Below are 13846 nucleotides of genomic sequence, written 5' to 3' on the forward strand. Positions count from 1 at the left end.
GTTTATAGATTTTTCTATTGTGTTATTGACTGTATGTTTGTTTATCCCATGTTTAACTCTGTGTTGTTTTGTCGCACTGCTATGCTTTATCGTTGCCAGGTCGCAGTTGTAAATGAGAACTTGTTCTCAACTGGCCTACCTGGTTAAAGAAAGGTGAAATAAATAAAATAAAAGATCTGATTAGCTGTTTTGATTATGTTGTTTCAGCATGTTTAAGCTGCAGCACTAGTAAGGGAAGTCCCCCCCCAATTGTACAAAATAACATGGCAAGTTATTGGCACCGGGCGCAGCATATACACGATGGACAAATACACTATTTCTGGCGGTGTTTCATCCAAAGTTGATGGCAAATGCCATGCTGCAAATGAGCTGTGTAACACTCCAAAATTCCTATAGTGGGCGAGTGTGTTCTATCTTGTTACGCACGCCTCTGAGAAGAGGGAACGCAACTCCCTGCTACAACTCAACTCTCTGTGAAGTGCAAGAGGTATGGACTGCAGGTGCGAGAAAGGACGACAAAGGCAGAATTTACCGTTTACTAGGATTTATTTCCTTAAACGGTAATATGGGGAAAAGGGGCTGGACGGAACCAAAGCAAAGAAAGTAAATATCAAAGCTCCCCCTCTCCTATCTAACCTGCCTACCCACTACTTACCTAACTTAGCACCACCTGGTGCCCTAACCAAAATACAGGGGGTGGTCCGCCCAGGTCTTACCTAGTGTGCCTAGACATTGAATATACTACGGGTATATGTATGCCCTCGGGCCTCTTGCCTAAGCACTCCCTAAGTGCCTTCCCCTTCCCCCCTGGGAACAAATGAAACAGAACAATAAACAATCCACTTCACAACAAAACTGAGAAAACTAACTCAGGTCACTAAAGATGCTCTGAACAAGCAACAAACACAGAACATAGCCAAGCTGCTACCAACAACAACTAACACAGTGCATACTCACAACCAACATGCTATAACCCCTCAGCCATAAACCTCTCTCTCTCAGCAATGATCTATCCAACATTCAATCTCAGCCTATAATGATATATATCTCTCTCTATCTCTCTCAGGATCATTTCCCTTTTTCTCTCCTGAACAGAACACTGGCTTTATATCTTCAGGTGGCAATGGTGATTAGAGTCAGCTGCTTCTTGACGAGGGGGCGGGGTCAGCTCCAATCATCAATTAGCCTGGGGTCGACCAATCAGCTGGTTGGGGAGGCTTCCAGGAAGCCATCTCCTGAAACACACACACTCAAATACAACACAGAAACTGGGGAACGTAACATATCTAAATTTTTCATAAGCCTTTTGTAACGCAAGTCAAGACCCAAGAGTAAAATTTTGAGATTTTGAAAGTTTTGGCAAAAACTTATCACCCCCTTAAAAAAGTGCTTTCTGGACCGTTTTTCGAAATTCTTTCGAGTTTTATGTCAATTACACATGTGTAAGAACTGTATGAAAATACTTTTGTCAAATTTGATTAACATAATTTTTTTGAAATTTTTATTTGTACTTAAGGAATATGTTTTGTGCATTTGGAATGTGATTTCATAGGAAGTCAAAAGTCAAAAGTCAAAAATGTCAAAAATTTGGAAAAAACGTATCACCCCCTTTAAAAAAGTGCTTTCTGGACCGTTTTTTGAAATTCTTTCGATTTTTAGGTCAATTACACATGTATAAGAACTGTATGAAAATACATTAGTCACATTTTATTATCATAATTTTTTATAAATGTTTATTTGTACTTAAGGAATATGTTTTGTGCATTTGGAATGTGATTTCATAGGAAGTCAAAAGTCAAAAGTCAAAAATGTCAAAAATTTGGAAAAAACGTATAACCTCCTTTAAAAAAGTGCTTTCTGGACCGTTTTTTGAAATTCTTTCGATTTTTAGGTCAATTACACATGTATAAGAACTGTATGAAGATACTTTAGTCACATTTTATTATCATAATTTTTTTGGAAATGTTTACTTGTACTTAAGGAATATGTTTTGTGCATTTGCAATCTGATTTAATATGAAGTCAAAAATGTGAATAAATTAGAAAAAACTTATCAACCCCTTTAAAAAAGTGCTTTTTGGATTTCATAGTCGAAAATAACATTTTGTTTTTAAAAGGCCAAAATGAAGCATTTAAAACCGTTTTGAAAAATGACGCCTGGTAACCCAAAACATGAAACATAGAATATTTTTTGACTTTTTTTGGAAACCTCCTTAAATCACTCAGGCCGGACCCCCATTGACTCGAGAAGAAAAAACAAAACAAAAATTCCAGAAGAAAAAACATAGAATATTTTCTGACTTTTTTTGAAAACCTCCATAAATCACTCAGGCCAGCACCCATTGATTTTTGCCCGTAGTATAGTGCTCCCAGAGCGGGTATGGAAGTCTGGATCCCCCCTAAAAGCATTTAAGGCTCTGTGTGTCTTTAAGCACCATACTTTTTCATTCCATCCTTGCTGTGTGTGTCTGTGTGTGTGTGTGTGAGCTTTTCTTTGACATCTGATTAGAGAAATGACTGATTTACACTTCATGAGGGTTGCCTAATCACACACTTAAAGTTTTGGAAATCTGACTTTTTTAACCCTTTGAAACAGCACCTATGACCCCATTTTAAGGCACTTCCGGTTGGCACAGGAAGCTATAAGTAAACACCTATCCTGGTCGGGGTATGCTTTTACAGAATCCTGAGTTTTAAGTCTATACGTTAAGAACTGACTGATTTACACAGGGTTGAATGCACTATATATCACAAACTGCTGGTTGGGTATGGCAAAACACTTTTAGGGTGGTTTTATCACTTCCGGTTGCTCCAGGAAGCTTAGAATCAACACAGGTAGACCTCATAATGGCTTGATGGATTGTCATTGAAGACAGGTTCATAAGACATTCATAACCCACATAGGGTTTATTTAAAGAATGCACGTTACATTTGCATATGATTCAACAGTGAAAAACATCACATCATATTGCAAACATAACACACTGTTGAATCATATTGCAAACATAACACACACTGTTACGTTTGCAATATGATTCAACACATCATATTGCAAACGTAACAGTGTGTGTTATGTTTGCAATATGATGTGTTGAATCATATTGCAAACATAACACACACTGTTACATTTGCAATATGATTCAACACATCATATTGCAAATGTAACGTGCATTATTTAAATACTTTAGAAATACAAAAAACTCACCAACAGTGAGTTTGGTGTCAGATGGTATCAGTTTGGTGTCTAAATATATCTAATTGACTGATGGACACCGACTTGCTACTTGACTTTTGTGCATTTGCAATATGTTTCAACAGGGGGGTACCATCACAAAAAGCGACATGATGAAATTTAACACAGCGAGCGATGGAGAGGAACCACTATCACTGCCCGGCCATCCTGAGGTCATCAGGCCGTTCACTTTTGCATTTCTAAAGTATTTAAGAGAATGTACGTTACATTTGCAATATGATGTGATGTTTTTCACTGTTGAAGCACATTGCAAATGCACGTTACATTTGCAATATGATGTGATGTTGAATCATATTGCAAATGTAACGTGCATTCTTTAAATACTTTAGAAATACAAAAGTCAACGTCCTGATGACCTCAGGATGGCCGGGCAGTGATAGTGGTTCCTCTCCATCGCTCGTTACGTGAAATTTCATCATGTCGATTTTGGTGATGGTACCCTCCCGTTGAAACATATTGCAAATGCACAAAAGTCAACTAGCAAGTCAGTGTCCATCAGTCAATTGGATATTTTCAGACACCAAACTGATACCATCTGACACCAAATTCACTTTTTCCAACTCCTTTAGAAGCCAACTATAACATATTTCAGAGCAGGCCCAAAATTCACAGCGCCTTCCATTTAAACCATAATAAAACAAATAATACGTAGTTATGTTCTAGCTGCGGGTCCAGTTCTCACATAATGTTTAGCCCTATGTGAGGCGACCTCGAATCCCAAGTTTCGGCTCGATAGGTCATTCGGTGCCCGAGCAATACCTTAATTGGTGCTGAAAATCCACTTTTTTCATTGCCTTGCTACGGGGTCCTTGAATGAGCAATCAAACAGACATGTTGGGGTCTGTCTCTATGAGCCGAGCCGGTTTCAATGCACCTAGTCTTGAGACTCTGGGACTTTTCTAAATGTCGCCAGTTTGGTTGAGCTCAAAATGAATTGAAAACATTGCAAATACACGAGGCTGTTTATCGGTCTGAGAACCTTCTAGAGCCACATAACTCACCGTGCACAATCAACCTGAGGTCTAGAACAGGTTTCCAAAGTTTCAGAACTCTAGGTCTGACGGTTCTTTAAAAGTTGGAACAAAAGTAACTACTACAGGCACTGTCTGCCTCTTAGCCCCTCAGTGTGTCCCTCCATCATTTCTGTGTGGGTGTGTAAAATTTTCTTTGAAATCTGATGGGACTAATGACTGATTTACAGTTCAGGAGGGTTGCCTAATCACAAATATGAAGTTTTGGAAAGATTTGACATTTTTAACCCTTCAAAACAGCCCATTTGACACCAATTATGGCACTTCCGGTTGGCACAGGAAGCTGAAAGTAAACACATATACTCACTGGAGTATGCTGTTAGAGAATCCTGAGTTTTAAGTCTATATGTTAAAAATTGACTGATTTACATAGGGCTGAATGCACTATTTCTCTCAAACTGCAGGTTGGGTATTGCAAACACTTTTAGGGTGATTTTAACCACTTCCGGTTGCTCCAGGAAGCTTAGAATCGACACAGGTAGACCTCATGGTGGCCTGATGGACTGTCATCAAAGACAGGTTCATAAGACATTCATAACCCACATAGGCTTCAGGTTGAATTTAGAGGTGCAGTCAATGCATTCCAATGGGGAGACATGTCATTGTAAACTGTTTGATGTAAACACCTTCTTTTAACTGTCAAGGGTTAATGCCACAAGGTCAAGGTTAGGCTTGCACAGATCGGGAGGACCTTAAGAACATTCCTGAGGTCAAATTGTGTTTCTAACCTTAACGGTTCTCTCTCTGTGTCCCAAAAGCAAATAAAATTGACATTGAGGTCAAAGGGTCATTTGGGTCCGTTCTCTTGTAACGGTCGCTGCGCTCAGACCGAGCGAGCTACGGTCAAGCGGGGCATCTCGTTGAACTCGGCACGGCCTGGAGATAATAGTAATGCCATTGCGGGCTTTGTGTGTTGTTAAGCACCGTACTTTTTCACTCCATCATTGCTTTGTGTATGTGTTTGTGTGTGAGAGAGAGCTTTCCTTTGACATCTGCTTAGAGAAATGACTGATTTACAGTTCATGAGGGTTGTCTAATCACACAAATGAAGTTTTGAAAAGTTCTGACCTTTTTAACCCTTCGAAACAGCACCCATGACACCATTTTAAGGCACCTCCGGTTGGCACAGGAAGCTATAGGTAAACACATATCTTGATTGGGGTATGCTGTTACAGAATCCTGAGTTTTAAGTCTATACGTTAAGAATTGACTGATCTACATAGGGTTGAATGCAGTGATTTTCAAAATTGCAAGTCATGCATATCTGGACACTTCTTAGGGTGATTTTAACCACTTCCGGTTGGTCCAGGTAGCTTAAAATCAACACAGGTAGACCTCATAGTGGCCTGATGGATTGTTATCAAAGACAGGTTCATAAGACATTCATAACCCACATAGGCTTCAGGTTGAATTTAGAGGTGCAGTCAATGTATTCCTATGGGGCGAAATGTCATTGTAAACTGTTTGATGTAAACACCTTCTTTTAACTGTTAAGGGTTAATGCCACAAGCTCAAGGTTAGGCTTGCACAGATCGGGAGGACCTTAAGAACATTCCTGAGGTCAAATTGTGCTTCTAACCCTAACGGTTCTCTCTCTGTCTCCCAAAAGCAAATGAAATTGACACTGAGGTCAAAGGGTCATTTGGGTCCGTTCTCTTGTAACGGTCGCTGCGCTCAGACCGAGCGAGCTACGGTCAAGCGGGGCATCCCGTTGAACTCGGCACGGCCTGGAGACTATGGTGATGTCATTTTAGTGGTGATTTCAGAATGCTATTTTGGTGCATTCATGGAAGGCGCTGTGAATTTTGGGCCTTCTCTGAAATATGTGATAGTTGGCTTCTAAAGGAGTTGGAAAAAGTGAGTTTGGAGTCAGATGGTATCAGTTTGGTGTCTGAAAATATCTAATTCACTGATGGACACTTGCTAGTTGACTTTTGTTGACACTTGCTAGTTGACTTGCTAGTTGACTTTGTGCATTTGCAATATGTTTCAACGGGAGGGTACCATCACCAAAATCGACATGATGAAATTTCACGCAACGAGCGATGGAGAGGAACCACTATCACTGCCCGGCCATCCTGAGGTCATCAGGACGTTGACTTTTGTATTTCTAAAGTATGTAAAGAATGCACGTTACATTTGCAATATGATTCAACATCACATCATATTGCAAATCTAACGTGCATTTGCAATGTGCTTCAACAGTGAAAAACATCACATCATATTGCAAATGTAACGTTCCTTCTCTTAAATACTTTAGAAATGCAAAAGTGAACGGCCTGATGACCTCAGGATGGCCGGGCAGTGATAGTGGTTCCTCTCCATCGCTCGTTGTGTTAAATTTCATCATGTCGCTTTTTGTGATGGTACCCCCCCGTTGAAACATATTGCAAATGTACAAAAGTCAAGTAGCAAGTCGGTGTCCATCAGTCAATTAGATATATTCAGACACCAAACTGATACCATCTGACACCAAACTCACTTTTACCAACTCCTTTAGAAGCCAACTATCACATATTTCAGAGCAGGCCCAAAATTCACAGCGCCTTCCATTTAAACCATAATAAAACAAATAATACGTAGTTATGTTCTAGCTGCGGGTCCAATTCTCACATTATGTTTAGCCCTATGTGAGGCGACCTGGAATCCCAAGTTTCGGCTCGATAGGTCATTCGGTGCCCGAGCAAAACCCTAATTGGTGCTGAAAATCCACTTTTTTCCATGCCTTGCTACGGGGTGCTTGAATGAGCAATCGGACAGAATCGTTGGGGTCCGTCTCTATGGGCCGAGCCGGTTTCAATGCACCTAGTCTTGAGACTCTGGGACTTTTCTAAATGTCGCCAGTTTCGTTGAGCTCAAAATGAATTGAAAACATTGCAAATACACGAGGCTTTTTATTGGTCCGAGAACCTTCTAGAGCCTCATAACTCACCGTGCACAATCGACCTGAGGTCTAGAACAGGTTTGTAAAGTTTCAGAACTCTAGGTCTGACGGTTCTTTAAAAGTTCAAACAAAAGTAACTACTACATGCACTGTCTGCCTCTTAGCCCCTCAGTGTGTCCCTCCATCATTTCTGTGTGGGTGTGTAATTTTGTTTTTGAAATCTGATGGGATGAATGACTGATTTACAGTTCAGGAGGGTTGTCTATTCACATATATGAAGTTTTGGAAAGATTTGACATTTTTAACCCTTCGAAACAGCCCATTTGACACCAATTATGGCACTTCCGGTTGGCACAGGAAGCTGAAAATAAACACATATCATCACTGGAGTAGGCTTTTACAGAATCCTGAGTTTTAAGTCTGTATGTTAAAAATTGACTGATTTACATAGGGTTGAATGCACTATTTCTCTCAAACTGCAGGTTGGATATTGCAAACACTTTTAGGGTGATTTTAACCACTTCCGGTTGCTCCAGGAAGCTTAGAATCGACACAGGTAGACCTCATGGTGGCCTGATGGACTGACATCAAAGACAGGGTCATAAGACATTCATAACCCACATAGGCTTCAGGTTGAATTTAGAGGTGCAGTCAATGCATTCCAATGGGGAGACATGTCATTGTAAACTGTTTGATGTAAACACCTTCTTTTAACTGTCAAGGGTTAATGCCACAAGGTCAAGGTTAGGCTTGCACAGATCGGGAGGACCTTAGGATTGTTCCTGAGGTGAAATTGTGCTTCTAACCTTAACGGTTCTCTCTCTGTCTCCCAAAAGCAAATAAAATTGACATTGAGGTCAAAGGGTCATTCGTGTCCGTCTTCTTGTAACGGTCGCTGCGCTCAGACCGAGCGAGCTACGGTCAAGCGGGGCATCTCGTTGAACTCGGCACGGCCTGGAGATAATAGTAATGCCATTGCAGGCTTTGTGTGTCTTTAAGCACCGTACTTTTTCACTCCATCATAGCTTTTTGTGTGTGTGTGTTTGTGTGAGAGAGCTTTTCTTTGACATCTGTTGGGAGAAATGACTGATTACAGTTCATGAGGGTTGTCTAATCACACAAATGAAGTTTTGAAAAGATCTGACCTTTATTACCCTTCAAACCTGACCCTATGGCACCATTTTAAGGTACTTCCAGTTGACATAGGAAGCTGAAAGTGAACACATACCCTCCTTGGCGTAGGCTCTTATATAATATTGAGTTTTAAGTCTTTATGTTAAGAACTGACTTATTTAAAGAGGGTTAAATGAGTGAGTGTTATTTCATAAAATCATATAAAATCACAGGATTCTCGCAGAGCTTCGAGACCCACTTTAAAAATGTTCGTCTGAACACACTGCAACTGGATCTGTGAATTTTTGGAAAAAAAAATTCCTCTTTGTGAACATCACCAAACGGTCAATGTACGATTTCTCTTAAATTACGATAGATAAATGTCTGGTTCTTTTTTTCCTGACACCGTATGCTTATGTACTTTGACATGAAGTGGTCAAATTAGCACCCTACTTGCGTTTTAACCCTTTAATCCCAGAAAAATGGCCATAACTCAAAAAGCGCCGAGGTCTCGACGCCATCTCGTTCGGGGCCAACTGCCCATTACTCCAAACCTACGCTCGCCGAGTTTCGTCTTCGAAATATTTTCAGTTTAGGAGAAAAGGCCGCGCTCGTTTGCCACGTGCTCGTGCGCTTGCAATATGATTTATTTTCCCTCTTGTGGGAATTTTCGAGAATGCAGAAAAAAGTCAAAAATTTGTCATTTTTATAAAACGGAAACCGAAAGTCCGAGACGTTTTTTTGGGTGACTTCCTGAAAGAGCTCTCCGCCGCCCGCGGCCCGACGCCGTCCGCGATTTTCTGAAACGTCGCCGGACGTCAGGTAAGGGACCGTACATTTGCAATGGGACTTTCTTCACCGACCATACGGCTCCCGTCTCACACTTCCCTTATGTATGTAAGTGGCTAGGCCTCCCTTGAAAATAGTATTTTTGTCACACCCTCTGCATAATGAATTCTTCTCTACGTCACAACAGCTCATTAAATTCCAGTCTACTTGTTTTTAGCAAAATGTCTCTCTGTTAAATAGTTGTTTTTAAGAGAGTATTCCAACATTTTACAATGATTTTCCAATTAATAGAATTTCTGAAGTCTTCATTTCTGTAAATTTGAGGAAAAAAGAAGAAACCCGCATCACATTGATACTATCAAGAGCAGTGTGCGGGTTTTGTCTTTTTTCAAATTTTATTCAACTGTTACCATGCACCTGCAAAAAAGATAGCTCAGATGTGTGAGAGCTTTTTGAATTTTGTAAATTAGAGAAATTAGAGAAAATGTGTAGTGTTTCCTCTTATGAAACCTTTTACAGCTGACCATACAGTACCACAGTTGAGTCATCCACTGAGTGGTCATTTATTTCAAAAAATTATTTTAAATTGGATCTAAACTGAAAGATAAAGTCGGAGTTTTGTAGTAAAGTATTACTAAACCTCCATCTCAGTGCACGCTTCTTCATTGGGAAGATTTTAAATTTACAAAGAATGAGATTATGATCAGATAGAATGGCCGGTAATGTTTTTATAAATTCCATGTTACCTGTAATATCAGGAGATGTTAAAACATAGTCTATTCTCGAGAAAGTCTTAAATTAAGCAGAAAAGCATGTATTGTCCTTCGTTGTGGGATTATGAAATCTCCAACAGATTAAGATTAAGAAATTGAAAGCATTCACTTGTGATGAGCTATGAGAAGGTCCAGATCAATCTACCTTAGAATCAATAATAGCATTCATGTCAGTTCCAATAATAAGCGTATAATCCTATAAATTGAGCAGGCTTCTGGCTACAGAAGGGAGAAAATATTTGTCATATGAGTTAGGAGCATAAATAGATACAAATGCTATTTTCCTACCATACAGAATGGAACATAAGTAAGTAAATCTGCCCTGTTTATCATTTCCACTTTTTTAAATTGTAAGGGGTAGATTGCATTTATGTTGAATAAGCATCCCTATAGATTTAGATATGAAGCAGGATGCAGCTGCCAGTTTGTAGTACTTGTTTTGAAGTCTATGGACATCATCCCCCAAAAGATGCATCTTGCAATAGAGAAATGTAAATTTTATTCCTATGTAATAAGTCAAGGCATTTCATTTGCTTATTTGGATCATTAGAACCCCTCAGATTACAGCGAAGTATCACTAAATTAGCCATTATCCATCTGTGGTAATGTGAATAACAGTTTGATGGATAAAAGGAGAGAAAAGTAATTTATGAAAGCTATAAAATGACTATACAGTTGCCAACTAAATAATTGTAAACCAAATATTCCAGAAAAAAACAGTAAACATATCCATTGTTGGATAAAATTATATATAAAATTACAAAACCCTTCGGATTGCCATTCCACTCCAATAACCCTGCAAAATGTATCTAAACAATTGAAACAACGAATCCCTCCCTCCCTGACATGTTACGACACAACAGTCCTCCCTCTCCACTCAATGTTAGACCGTGACTTAACGCAGCGGTGTCTATCACTAAAACCCTCCCAACACCCCTGAACGTCTCACTCCATTTCCTAAATATCTTGCATTAATTGACACAATGGAGATATGAGAATGGCAAGAATTGCTCAATTAAGCCTTAACGTAGCACAAACATGGAGAACTAACTTGCTAAATAATTCAGTGGTGATAGATAGTCGACCTCTCTAGCTTCACAGTTGTTGTCATAGCAACATGAGACAAGTTAGCTAGCCAGTTACCACCAGACAAAGTTATCACACGAACATGGTAAATGTAACTTAGTTATAAAATAATAGTTTTTGTTTTATTATGATTTATTTTTATAATTAAAAAAAAACTTTTTACACCTTTTTCTCCCCAATCGGTAGTTACATTCTTGTCCCATCGCTGCAATTCCCATATGGACTCGGGGGAGGTGAAGGTCGAGACCCATGCGACCTGCCAAGCTGCAATGCTTCTTGACACACTACTCACTTAACCCGGAAGCCAGCCGCACCAATGTGTCGGAGGAAACACTGTACAGCTGGCGACCAAAGTCAACGTGCATGCACCCGACCTGCAACAAGGAGTCACTAGAACACAATGGTACAAGGACATCCTCCCTCCCAGGCTAGTTTTGGTTATCTTCCCTCCTCCCATCCACAGGACAGGCCTAGGACACACCTGTCCCCCATGGCAGCCCCAAACCTACAACAGGAGCCACACCGAGGCCTCCTGTGCACACCCAGAATCGAGCATTGGCAGCCACTCCGGCCTCCTGCAGCTGCTCCACTCCTTCATCCGGGTGGACTGAGCTCTGCCAACACTGCTCTCCCAGTTCCCGCCCCAGCCCCTGCATCCAGCGACTTGGGGGAGGTCTGTCAAATGCTCAGTCTGCTCTGCTCACGTGGTTGGTCAGGGACCTTGGCAAAGTTTCAGCTCACTCAACAAATCGATACAGATGACCCCATGCCTGTTATTTTTTATGGGAATGAGCTGCATACACCCTTTAAATATTGTAGCGGCCTTGGGCTAATGCACCAAAATGTATGAAGTATGATTTAAAAAATGGACACAATAGACATTCTGGTTCTCTCGGAAACATGGTTAAATGGTTTTGTCTCTGATAAAGACATTGAAGTAAATTATTATAATGTATGTAGATATGACAGAAAGGTGGAGGAGTGGTCATACATGTAAAATCAAATTTCATGGTGTCCCAATCTTTCAATATTTCTGTTACCAAGAAATTTGAGCTCCTGCTTGTAGATGTGTCCATGAACCAGAAAACATATTTATTTGTTGCTGGGATTTACCGGCCCCCTGGATGCTATTGGTGCTACATACGAATGTTTAACACCTTTTTGTCCTCAAAGTTAGTCATTTTAGGGGATTTGAATCTGGATTGGCTATCCCCGGCCTCAGATTGTCACGCCTGCTCCCGCTTCCCCTCTCTGGAACTCGAGAGCGCCAGGCTGCCATTCATTACGCACACCTGTCACCATCATTACGCGCATCTGCACTCATTGGACTCACCTGGACTCCTTCACATTTTGATTGCCTTCCTTATCTGTCTGTTTCCTCTGTTTCATCCCTGTGTCAGCATTATTGTCGTTTTCCCCTATCCAGAAGCTGTCCGTATTCTGTTCCTGTATGTGTTTCATTAAATGTTCACTCCCTGTACTTGCATCTCATCTCCAGCGTCTGTCCTCACAGAATGCTGAAACCAATATTCAAAGCATCAGGGAGTTTTTTTTTTTTTTTTTTTAGACGTCTGGTCCGGGTGCTTCAACTGGCTCGTCGGGCTTCCACACCTTAGCTGGCTCGAGAGGTTTCCTTGCCTCGGTTGGCTCGGCAGGCGCCCATTCCACGTCATGCCTCAGCCGGCTTGTCGGGCTCCCACGCCACAGCCAGCTCGTCAGGCTCCCACGCCTCAGCGGGATCGTCAGGCTTTCACGCCTCAGCCAGATCGTCAAGCTCCCACGCCTCAGCCGGCTCGTTAGGCTCCCTACACCTCAGCCAGCTCGCCGGACTCCCACGCCACAGCCAGCTCGTCAGGCTCCCACGCCTCAGCTGGATCGTCAGGCTTTCACGCTTCAGCCAGATCGTCAAGCTCCCACGCCTCAGCCGGCTCGTTAGGCTGCCTACACCTCAGCCAGCTCGTCGGGCTGCTACGCCTCAGCCGGCTCGTCGGGCCTCTACGCCTCAGCCGGTTAGTCCAGCGCCCATGCCTCGGCCGGCCCGTCAGGCTCGCCCAGGTAGGATGCCGGGTGGCGCCCCTAGATGTGGGGGTACTGTCCCGCCTGGTCCCGCTTCCCCTCTCTGGAACTCGAGAGCGCCAGGCTGCCCTTCATTACGCACACCTGTCACCATCATTACGCGCATCTATGCTCATTGTACTAACCTGGACTCCTTCACGTTTTGATTGCCTTCCCTATATCTGTCTGTTTCCTCTGTTTCATCCCTGTGTCAGCATTGTCGTTTTGTTTTCCCCTGTCCAGACGCTGTCCGTATTCTGTTCCTGTCTGTGTTTCATGAAATGCATTGATTTTAATGTCCCTCGGGTCGATTCGGGGTCCTTCCCTTTGACTTTTTACATTAACAATATCAACTTGTCTGTAAAAAAAATGTACGTACACTTGTATGCCGATGATACTGTTGTGTATGCTATTGCCCCCACCGTTGACCAGGCTCTATCTGAACTACAGTCTGCCTTCATTGTACTACAGAAAAACTGAAATTAGTATTGAATGCAGGTAAAACGAAGTATATGTTGCTCTCCAGAGCACATAAAAACAACTCTGATTTAAGCATATGTACTTTGGATGGTGTCTATATTGATTGTGTCCCTTCTTACAAATATATGGGCATCTGGATAGATGAAAAGCTGTCTTTTAAAAAGCATATTGATGAGTTAGTTAAGAGGCTGAGAGTAAAAATGGGCTTATTCTATAGAAATAGATTCTGCCTCTTGCTAAATAGTAGAAAGCAGATTATTCAGTCGACATTCCTATCGGTCCTAGACTATGTTTTTAACCCATAGATTTATATAGATGACATATACTGTCATCTATATGACCGCATCTGCCACTTCATTAAAGGCGTTAGATGCAGTTTATCA

The sequence above is a fragment of the Salvelinus namaycush genome, chromosome 3 (assembly GCF_016432855.1).
Source record: "Salvelinus namaycush isolate Seneca chromosome 3, SaNama_1.0, whole genome shotgun sequence".
In the NCBI taxonomy this organism is placed as follows: domain Eukaryota; kingdom Metazoa; phylum Chordata; class Actinopteri; order Salmoniformes; family Salmonidae; genus Salvelinus; species Salvelinus namaycush.